Source organism: Leptopilina boulardi, unplaced genomic scaffold, assembly GCF_019393585.1.
Source record: "Leptopilina boulardi isolate dan_hultmark-lab unplaced genomic scaffold, ZJU_Lbou_2.1 LbouV2_224, whole genome shotgun sequence".
Classification (NCBI taxonomy): domain Eukaryota; kingdom Metazoa; phylum Arthropoda; class Insecta; order Hymenoptera; family Figitidae; genus Leptopilina; species Leptopilina boulardi.
Genome location: NW_026137779.1, coordinates 2,726,589 through 2,738,477, shown reverse-complemented (window position 1 = coordinate 2,738,477; position 11,889 = coordinate 2,726,589).

The following is an 11,889-nucleotide window of genomic DNA, read 5'->3' as shown; positions in this document are numbered from 1 at the left end:
TCACGTACTTTTAAAAAATGTATACGAAATTAAAAGAAAAATTTTTGATCCCTTTTTTTCAAAATCAACCTCTTCGGGTATTTGTTTTTTATTTTCATTGGAAAGCTGAGATTTTTTCCCATGAGCTATGTAAATATGAAAGTGGGACAACAATAATTTTGTGAGAAACAGAATATTAAAATAGGCGGTGCCGATAACGGGTATACTTGGAGATCATCTTCGAGGATTTAGGTAGGCACCGCCTAATTTAATATTATGTTTCTCACAAAATTATTGTTGTCCCACTTTCATATTTACAAAGCTCGTGAAAAAAACCTCAGCTTTCCAATGAAAATAAAAAAACATACCCGAAGGGGTGAAAATCGAAAAATAAGGGTTGATTTTGAAAAAAAGGGGTCAAATTTTTTTTTTTATTTCGTATACATTTTTGAAAAGTACGTGAAAAATGCATTAAAATTCATTATAGATAAATTAAAATCCATTAACTTTCGTCACAGTTATACGGATTTGAAAATGACAATGTTACCCTTAACGTCAAAACTTCAACCCCCTCTATTTTCTACAAATATTTTTTTAATGAGTTTATATTTTAGGGATTTATTACTATCATATAGAACAACAATTTACCAAAGTATGAAGCCAATCCCAGAACATTGACTTTTTGGGCTGGGGCTATATTCTAACTAAAATATACTACAAATAATACTTACTTTTGATTTCGATGACATTGACTTTACACTATTTACAATGAGTGGTTTAGAAAATATATTATGCACCAGTCTTTTTCGGCTTCAGTCTTCATTGAAATTAATCTGCAATAAAAATAAAAATTATTTTAATTAGGTTGATAAAGAAATTTTTTTTCCTATAAAAAGAAGAATTATTATTTTTAGATGGTTTTAAAAAACTTTAATATTATTATAATTTTAATTACAATAGTTACCTAAATATATGAATTTCACTATCGTTTTATAATTAAGATCGTCTATGATGTTCTGCAGTGAAGGCGATTTTTCAAAATTATTAATAAGTAGCCTTTGAGAGGCATAAGTGTTTTTGATTAATTGTGCAATTTCGCTGGAGGACATATTGCCGAGGTTAGGGCTATGGTTAACAGAAGGACCATCGAGATCAGAGATCTTGATGAGACCACTACCGAGGAGGATGTGGTTTGTGCCTTGAGGGGTAAGTTGGAAAAGTCTGACCTGGCTGTGGAGTGTCGACTTTTACCACGCTTTGGAGGAGGAATGGCGGCTTTGATCCGCCTTCCTGACGTGGACTGTGCTGCTTTACTCAAGCTAGGCAAAATCCATATTGGATGAATATATGCTCCAATTAAAGAGCACTTAGAAGTGGCGAGGTGCCAAAAGTGACGCGAAACTGCAATGGCCCCGACAGAACAAAAAACTGTCGGAGATGCGGCGAAGAGGTCACTTCGCTAAAAAGTGCGATGTGAAAAAGCCAAAGTGCTTAACATGCACTGATTTAGGAAAGACCGAAACGGACCATGTAAGTGGAAGAATTTCCTGCCCGGTTTACAGGGAGGAACTGGGGAAGCTTAAAAGGGCAAATCCTTAAAGCTTCTTCAGGTCAACCTGCATACAAGTAAGGATGCACAGGTCTTCCTAATGCAAACAGCCAGGGAAAATGAGATCGATATCCTGTTCTGCAGTGAGCAGTATCGAGAAGGCGATATCGCTCCCTGGTATCAGGACAAGGCGAAGAGAGCCGCAATCAAGGTGTGCAACCCAGAATTGCGGGTTGACACGTTCCTGGAGACGAGCAGTGGATTTGTTTGGGTGGAGGTGGCTAACATACTGCTTTACGCAGCACCAGCGTGGGCCCCTCCCTGAGAACAAACAGATGTTCAACCATCTGTAAAAAGATGCTGTCCGCACAGAGATGCATTACTTCACGTATCGCTTCTGCTTATCGGACAGTATCTACGAGCGCTGTGCAGGTCCTTGCAAGTGTCTCGCCAGCAGATCTTTTGGCGCTTGAGAGGGAGAAAATTATTCTCTTTTTCAAAGAGGCGAATTCCTCTGAAGAGGAAGATAAACCCAGCAAGAATTCCATCCGCTTCGAAGCGAGACACAGGCTTGTCGAAAAAAGGCAAGAAAGATGGGACGGGGAGGTAAATGGTCGATGGACTTATCGCCTTATACCGACACTCGCCACTTGGTTAGGTAGGAGCGATGGAGAGGTATCCTACTATCTAACACATGCGCTGACGGGTCACGGATGTTTTAATTCGTATCTGCAGCGCTTTAAAAAGATAGAAAGCGCGGAGTGTGCTTACTGCCAGTTCCCTGTGGTCAACGCAGAGCACACCCTCTTTGCCTTCAGTCGATGGGACTTGGAGAGGCACGCCATGTTCACCAGTGTAAAAGCTACAGTTACACCGGAGGACATGGTAGCGCTGATGATCCAGTCCCAAGAAAACTGGCGGCTCATCGAGACCTTTATCATCTCTGTTATGTTGAGAAAGGATCTCGATGGCCGCAAAAAGGCGTAATTAACAGTATCCACTTTTTATTTATTTGTTCATTTTATTATTTATTTTGTCTTTTATTGTCTTTTTACAATTTTCTGTTTATTTATTTTAGTCTTTTTACAGTTTTATGTTATATTTTGTGTGTTCATCTTTTTTTTACAATTTTATTTTTGACTTTGTTTATTTTACTGTTTATTTTATTTATTGACTTTTTATTGTTTTCTTTTCTCGTGTGCTGTTGATTCCGCTTGACATTGATTTTCGTTTTATTTTTAAAATTGATAACGCAGGATGTCCGCAGGAATGGACGAAGTCGCTCTTGCGACAGAGTATTGATTTAATAAACAATTTTATTAAAAAAATTATATTTTTAAAAAATCAATTCAAATCAAATCTTAAATTTGGAGACTTGAACATTTGATCACAGCAATTTTTTGGAAGCTTACCCTGCCGAAGTAAATTTTAAAAATAAATTTGGGGGGACTGGGAATCGAACGCGGGTTCGAAAAACGCAAACGCAATACCCAACCGATCGAGCTAAACGAGCAACTACACGGAGAGAAAAATCTAGCTTTAATAGCATGAAAATGATTCCTACCATTAAAGCATGAATTTTTCCTACAAAGAAAGCAAGAATTCATACGTTCTGAGTATGTTTGAGAAACACGCCTTCGTAGAATGCATTTAATACTTTAAATGCATAAGCGCCATGCGTAAATTGTATGAAACTGAAACCTACTACTATTGCAGGAGTCTCATGCTTTTTCGGTATTAGAGTCCTGCAACTGGCGATCACCAAGTTTAAGTCAAGTTAAAGTGGGCGGGGCTTAATCGCCAGTTGCCGGACTCTAATACCGAAAAAGCAGGAGACTCCTACAATAGTAGTAGGTTTCAGTTTCATACGATTTGCGCGTATTAAATACATACTACGAAAGCATGTTTCTCAAACCTTTTAAGCATGGACACCAATTTCTCTACTATAATAGCATGGAAAAGATTCATATATATATATATATATATAAAATATATAAAATTTCTAATATAAAAGTATCTATTTTGTCAATTTTAAAGCAATTAATGTAATCCATTTAAAAAAATTTCAAATAATATTTGTAGCTTTCAATTAGGTACAAAGAAAAAGTAATAGTAATAAAAATTTATCAATTTAGAACAAAAATTTATGAGTAAAAATAAAAATATACTTTAAAAACATGAACTATTATTGAAAAAAAGTTCCTTGAAATAATGTACTAAAATACTTTAAATTATAAAAATTAAATATTACTTATTTTCATTCTAATATTATTATTTAAGTAAATTTAAAATAGAATTTTAAGAATTGTTACATTTAAACAATTGTACAATTAGAATTAGTATTAGTAATTAATTAATTGAATAAAATTTATTTTATAATGAAAATTAAATATATATTATATTGGTAATTCTTCCAGAGAACATTACTTTTGCATGTCCTCATGTTTCTTTCAATATTTATAATAATTAATGAAATTGTCAGTGCATATTTTATTAGTTTATTACTTTTTCTAAAAAAATTAGAAGAAACAATTGTATATTTTAATAATTTACAGGTTAGCCAAGAAAGACTGATTTTAAAATTCCTGTTTTCTAAATTTTCCAGATCATTTTTAACAAAATTCCAAACCCAAATAATAGATCTATTTTAATGAATTTTTAGCCACTTCCCAGGTGCGAATTTCGGTCGGCCGCCAGAGATGGTTGGTTGGTCCATGGTCGGCTCAACTAGGGCTGCACGAGAGTCGGCCGCCCTAGTTTGCCGACTATGGTAAATATTGTCTCCCGAAGGTGGCCCGACTATGGCTGCCAACGTCGGCAGCCCTAGTTGGGCCGACTGTGGGGGATAATGGTCGGCATGACTTGGGCCAACCTTGGCAGCCACAATTGGGCCGACCATCTGGCACGACGGTCGGCAGCCACAGTTGGACCAACCTTGGCCGCCATGGTTGGGCGACTGTGGGATATAATGGTCGTTTAAATAATTAAAATATAAATACATGATAATAATTTAAACGCAAAATTTATTTCAAATTTACTAATTTTCTTATCTAAATAAGTTTTATTTTTATAATATTTTTTGCCAACGCCAAAGTGATTCGATATGAAATAAATTGTTCATTATTATTTTATTATGAAATAGAATATTTATTAAATGATTTGAAAAAGGCAATTTTTTTAAAGAATTATTTTGTTAATACTATAATATTAATTATTATTATATTAATTTATGATAATTAAAATTTAAATTCTTTTTTAAAATTTCTGAAAATACAGTCGGCAAAGTCCCCCATAGTCAGGCCAACTGTGGCTGCCATAGTTGGGCCTGGGTTACGCCAAAAAATGCAAAATATTTCAATTAAATTAAAAATAAAATATTCTGTAAATTAATTTTTTGTATGAAACCGCAAAATGAAATCATTCAAATTTCTAATAATGATTTTTTTCCATATTTCCATGTCAACAAGATCGAATTTCTATTTAACCAGATTTTATAAAGTAAAATTCATAATGAATGGAGTTTTCTTAAGAAAGAATTTTTGTTTAATTGATTTATCAAAGGGTTAAGGAAATTTCTATTTATCTGATTTTTCATACTTTCGAATTTTTTCGTCCTTTTAGCCCTACTTTAACCCTTAACCATCCTTCGATTGTAACATTTCAAACTTAAAATGAACCTTATTCGACCTTATGAGACTACTTGAATTTTTTACTGACAGTCTAATAAACTTTTCTGATTCTTTTTTCATTCTATTTGACACTACATTCGGCCTTACTCATATCTGTTTGGACCTAAAAGAAACTGGAATTGAAATTAGAGGTGCAGTATAGCTCGACGGACTTTAAAACATGTGGGTGCTATAAAAAGTAAAACTCTACGAACCCTTTTCAGCAGGAGGGCTCTGGTTACATTTAGGTACAAAATTAGAAATAGTATTTCCTTAAATAAACAAAATTATAAATTTCTTATTTTAATTCCATTGTTCAAAAAGGGTCACTTTTTGGTGTCCGGAAAAAAAAAATAAAAATCAAAGCAATCATAAAAGTGGGACCAAAAAGTACAAAGAGTCTCAAGACTTAAGTATTTACAGATGATTATGGGTTGATGAAACGGGTATATATAAATATATATTTTGTGTATATACTATAACATTTTGCCTATTTTTATTTATTCTTATTTATTATTATTGTTTATTAAGTCTTAATAATTGGATAATAATAATTATTATAAATTGAATTATACTAGAAAAATGTTATCTACACTTTGAGGTTAATTTTGAATTATTTTAATTTTATAAGGTAATAATTTATTAGCGCCAGAATATTTTATATAAAAAATACACAAAAGTTAATTATTTATTTATTTTAAATATTTACCAGACTAGTTCAGAAAAATGTTAGGAAAACTTCCTAGCAAACCGCGGAGAGGGGAGGTAAGGAGAAAAACACATTAATTATTTCACTGAATTTAATTTAATTGTAATAATTATTAAAGTTCAATATTCAATTTTATTATTAATTTATTACTTTTTTTTTAATGACATGTAACAAGTTTACTTAATGTATTCGGCCTATGGACGAACTTACAAGATTATTCCGCTTGCCATGCGGTGAGCAAACATCACTTAAATTATTTTCAAAACTTTAATTTTTATTTTATGCCAATCTGGCGAGAAATGGAAATTATTAGTCACTGGGACTCACCGTTAATTCGACGCCGTCCACGCATTGCGCCTCGTCCAGACATGGTCAACTTGATATAATTTTTTTTTACTTTGTAAACTAATTTGGCGTGCTACCTGATCCACCATCAAAACGAGAATAATTAAATGGCTGACCTTTGACTCTAGTCGGCGTCACCTTTCACGCTTTCTTTTTGATAGTGAGTCCCAGTCAAAGTAATTAATAACTTTCTATTTGTCGATAATCGATATATCACGCGTCGATAAATTTCATCGGTGTCGCTGGTAAGGTAAATCGCAACTCTACCAGAGGGCGTAGTGGTGTCCTCTATTCAAAATGGTTGCCCCCATTATTGTGACAGGATCAAAACAATCAATATTCTTTTGGCTTCCTGGTGCTCTTGAATATTCAGGAATTTCATCCAAATATGTGCACCAGGATGTACTTCCCCTGCTGACTTCGTAACAGATGAGCGACCATGGATTTGGATATTGTCGACAATTCCCTGTGATAACATGAAAACATTTTTGGAACGCGAGTATACAAATTTTATTTATCAAAATAATGCGAGAGTGATTCGACGAGTTGGCAGGTTTAATCTATTATTTTACTTTAATTTTTTTTATTACATTCAAATAATTACTTATTTTGTCTAATTTTTTATTTTATTTAGTTTAGGAAAAAGGAAGATTCCCATTTTGATGGGGTGTTAAATTAAATAACAATTAATTATTGTGTGTGGCAAAATGCCACGTTACAATACATATAATATATATGTATATACACAAAATATAGTTTTGGAATTTCCAATTTTTTCACTCAAAATTTGCTACAGTAAATACACAGGTATCAACAAGCCAAAAACCGTTTTCTCGCTAGTCTTTTGTCGAATTTGACAAAGGTAGTGCTGGTTTTTGTAACGCGTATATTTACGAGTGTTTTAAGTAACAATTTATGAAAATAATGGCAAAAAAAATAACTTTGTACTGGTGTGGTGGATAATCAGTAAAATGACATCTATAACGGAAACTTCGCGCCTTCCAAAGCCAAGCAACAAAAAAAAGTGAATGACGAAGTAACATTGGAGTGGGTGGACGAAAAAAAAATAAAACAAAAGAAATTGCAAGGATTTTAATGTTCGGAGGTAAGTAAGATTTATTTACAAATATTATAAATAAATAAAAGATTGTCTTAAATGAGAAATATCATCTCTCTCTCTCCCTCCCTGTCATCTTCACAATAAAGCAAGAAAATTATTATGTTAAAAAATAATTCAGTTTATTAACGTTTTTATGGAGGAGAAATTGAAAATTTTTTGAAATTAAAAAAATATTCGTTTTTAAATATATATTGTAGTTTTAATCAGACAAATAATTTTTAAGTGGTTATTTAAAATTTGTTATTATATTATTATTATTATTACAGTAATATTACTGTAATATTCCTCGTTTATTTGAAATAGTTTAAAATTTTTCAGTTTTTAATGATAAAAAAGAAAAAGATAATAATTAATTGGACAAACATTTTTAAGTTGGTATTGAAAATTTGTTATTAAATTAAATGAGCTAGATCGAAGAACCGACTCTTCGCTCGGACTGCGCGCCCTCATACCAGTCGGGTAGCAGTGTGTGGCCCAGAGGCGCTCACTGCTACCCGACTGGAATGAGCGCGTGCGGTCAGAGCGAAGAGTCGGTACTTCGATCTAACTTCTCAATTGTAATATTATCATGAGGAGATTTTAATATGACTGTAATATTACTGCAAAATTACTATAATATTACGTGCTACTTTACTATCATATATGACTACTACACAGTAAATTAAATTGGGATTATTTATTAACTTTCTTTAGAATTAACAGGAGCACAAATATATAAATGTTTTCATTGAGGTGTCGAAATAGACACACTGATACATACTGTTTGTAGTTTTGTAACTGGAATGTATAAAAAAATCACCCTTTCCAAGGCATCTATAAATATGTGGAACTAACGTACATTCATTTGCACTATTTGATACAGAAAAGGCTTCTCGAGACATTATAGTTTCGATGATAGCATAGTGTTCACTGATGCAATCGCAATTTCGTTGACATTCACAATTTAAAATTTTAAGAAAACAATAAATAGAACCTAATAATAACCTTTATCGTATTCATATTGAATATTAGAAGATACAGTGTGCAATTTTTTTCATATTCTTCAGATACAAATAGCTTTTTATCCTTTTAATAATCTAGAATATATAAATATCTTTGTTGCTGGTAGCAATTGACAAATTATTGAATTAATAAAGTTTTGAACATTTACTTCATAATTATCTAACATATTATATGTACCTACACTGTAACAGTTATTACATATTTTTTCACATATTTTATGCTTTCCTAGATTATTTAAACAGAAATCACTTATGGGGCCTAGAGAAAGTTCGTTTAAATATTCTTGCATTATTAAAGATCGATAATATGCATTCACAATTTGAGAATCTATAAATCTGGTTCCATGAATTACATTTAAAAATTTACCATTTAAGTCTTCATATGGGTAGCAAGAATAATCCCATAATGGTCCTAAAGTAGACACATGTTCAGGAATGTGTAAAATCAGATGCATATTGATTGAAGAAAATGTTAAATCGTATATTCGTATAAAATGTTCAAAAAATTCAGGCCTCATTACTTCTTTTAAAACAGGTAACGCGTAATGAAAATACCACATTTTTAATAAGGATGCTTTCCAATGTACGAGTTCTTCTACACTGCGGGGCATACGGTGAACAAATTTCGTAGGTTTAATTGCTATTAATAATTTATCAATTACGTTAATCACTTGGTACAAAGAATAATCATACATTTTATATTTGCAAACAAACCAAAGAGTAAGAAGCTTTTTATAACTCCACCATCAATTCCATGCATTCTATCGTATGCTGTTCCTACAATAAAATTAGGCATCATTTTCGCTAAAGAACATGGCCCTTTTACCCCATTAATGGGCATTTTTTTAGTTAATGCCTCATCAGAATCTTTTAGATATTGTTTAATTGTTCGCAGTTTAGGATTTTCAACCTAAGAATACGCACGAGTTTTCCCCCCTGAATCTAATAATATTGACTCACCGGAGCACAAACATAAAGGCAATTCGTTAATAGTTAAATAAAAAGGCCACATACTAACTTGTGACGAACTATAAACAGGAACGTCATCTGTATACCACGTAAAAGAAATATTATTTAAATTGTTAAAACTTTCTTCATTATACAACATTTTATATAAATTTTCATCGTACAAGTCGTACATATCATCAGATTCTGAAGCAGCAGATCTTGGAAATCGGTGTTGTAGTTTGTTATAAAAACCTTTCCTTTTAAACATTTTTTGTAACTGATCAAATATAGATAATTCAAGAAAGTATCTTTTCTTTCTTTTACTAATTTCTTTACAATCAATACAAAAATCATTACCTGAAGCTAGCCATTCAAAAAAAAGAACAATAATAATGTTTAATGTAGGCTTTTTATTCATTCTTATAAGAAGAAAAAATTTTTTTGAATTTATGTAAGCTATTTTTATATAAATTAGTTGAAGGACAATATAAATTAATAACGCTAATTATGTCAGAAATACAAGAAAGAGTTACATTATGTCTTAAAAAAATTGTTAAAATTAAAAGCATACTTTGTGCAATTGTTATTGGTGAACCATCATATAAATGATCATCATCATTTGCTGTTTCTTCTTCAGCATCTTTTTCCTCTTCGACATCTTTATCACCTTCATCTACTGCGCCATGTTCTGCTTCATCTGTTTCCATTGCGTTCTGTTCTTCATTTATAAGTTGTTGATTAAAATATGGATTAGAATAATCAACTTCCATTTCTTCTTCCCTTTCACTTGTATTAAAATTTGGCTGCACATTTTTATCTTGATTTGAATAATGTGTCATATGTTTATTTAAATCATTTTCAGCGTGATTGTTATCTCTTTTATGACAGTTAACCTGCACGTGAAAATTCATAATTATTACATCTTTATGTGTTAAAACACTACCCACTCTCTAATTCTCTAGAAATCTAATTTTATAACTCATTCTCCCCTTACTCACACAAGTGAGTTTCAGTAATATTTCAGTAATATTACGGTAATACTACAGTAATATTACAGTAATATTACAGTAATATTACAGTAATATTACTATAATATTACAGTAATGTCACAATAACATTACATTAACATTACAGTAATATCACAGTAACATTACATTAATATTACAGTTACATCACAGTAATATTATATTTTGGTAATATTACACGCTTATTTAAAATACTAGTGCAAGCTTGCGTGAAAATTTTGTTTCTCTAAGTCTTTAATGCTGCAGACGATACTTCACTATCCTGATTTTGTTCTTCGCATTGTTTCTGGCGCTGAATTTCTCCCTCTACAGTGATGATATTCTTTGCGTATATTTTTTGCCTTTTTGCTGACAAATCCCTAAATGATTTTCTTAATATTGTTAAGAAAAAGTAGATTTAACAAATATTTAAAAATTAATGATGTTTAACTATTAAACTTAAATGAATGCATGAATATGTCAATTTCGATGTTCCTAAACTGAATATTGTTAATTTCTAACTGACGTCTTGCAAGTTTTGATTTAGAAAGTAAGCAAGCAGGATTTATACCTGAAATACCTATAGAAATTTTAGTCACTTATACATTTTCGCTGCCTAACTTAAATTAGTATACCTTCAAGAACACCTAATGAGGAAGAGAGAGAGAGGGGGGGAGAGCTTAGGTAAGTCGGGATATGGTGGGTTATGCGCAGGCTTGAGACAGAGGGGAAGACCATCCGAAGGACGCGCGATTATTTGAAATAATGGAAAATGTAAACACAAATTTAAAAAATTTTTAATGCAAAATATTATGTACATGTATATGTATATATATATATATATATATATATTTATTTGCAGAATCTGTAACAGAATTGGAAAAAGTTCTGGCTGATACTACCCAAGTAGCACGATATATCAACCAGATGTCACGGTGATATCACCGGGGAATGTCACCGTGACATCAGGAAAATGTCAAAATGTCCGCCTTACGGTGATATCACACGGTGACATCGAGGTGATATCATGATGACATCAAGGTGATATCACAGTCATATCACGGTGATATCATGGTGATATCACCGTGATATCATGTTGATATTTTACAGGGATTTAAAATTTTTTAAAAATTATTATTGTTTATTATTTTATTTTATTATAATTTAAAAAATAATAATAAATAAAAAAAATAATAAAAAATAATAATTTTTTAAAAATTTTAAATCCCTGTAAAATATCAACATGATATCACGGTGATATCACCATGATATCACCGTGATATGACTGTGATATCACCTTTATGTCACCATGATATCACCTCGATGTCACCGCGTGATATCACCGTAAGGCGGACATTTTGACATTTTCCTGATGTCACGCTGACATTCCCCGGTGATATCACCCTGACATCTGGTTGATATATCGTGCTACTTGGGTAATAGCAATATTGGTGATAAAAACACAAAAGTATTCGAAAAAGAAGTTTTAGATGAAAAAAACGTCTTTTTAAATTGCAAAAATCAGTAAAGAAATCCCGACAAGATTCTAGCAAACAACTTCAACGG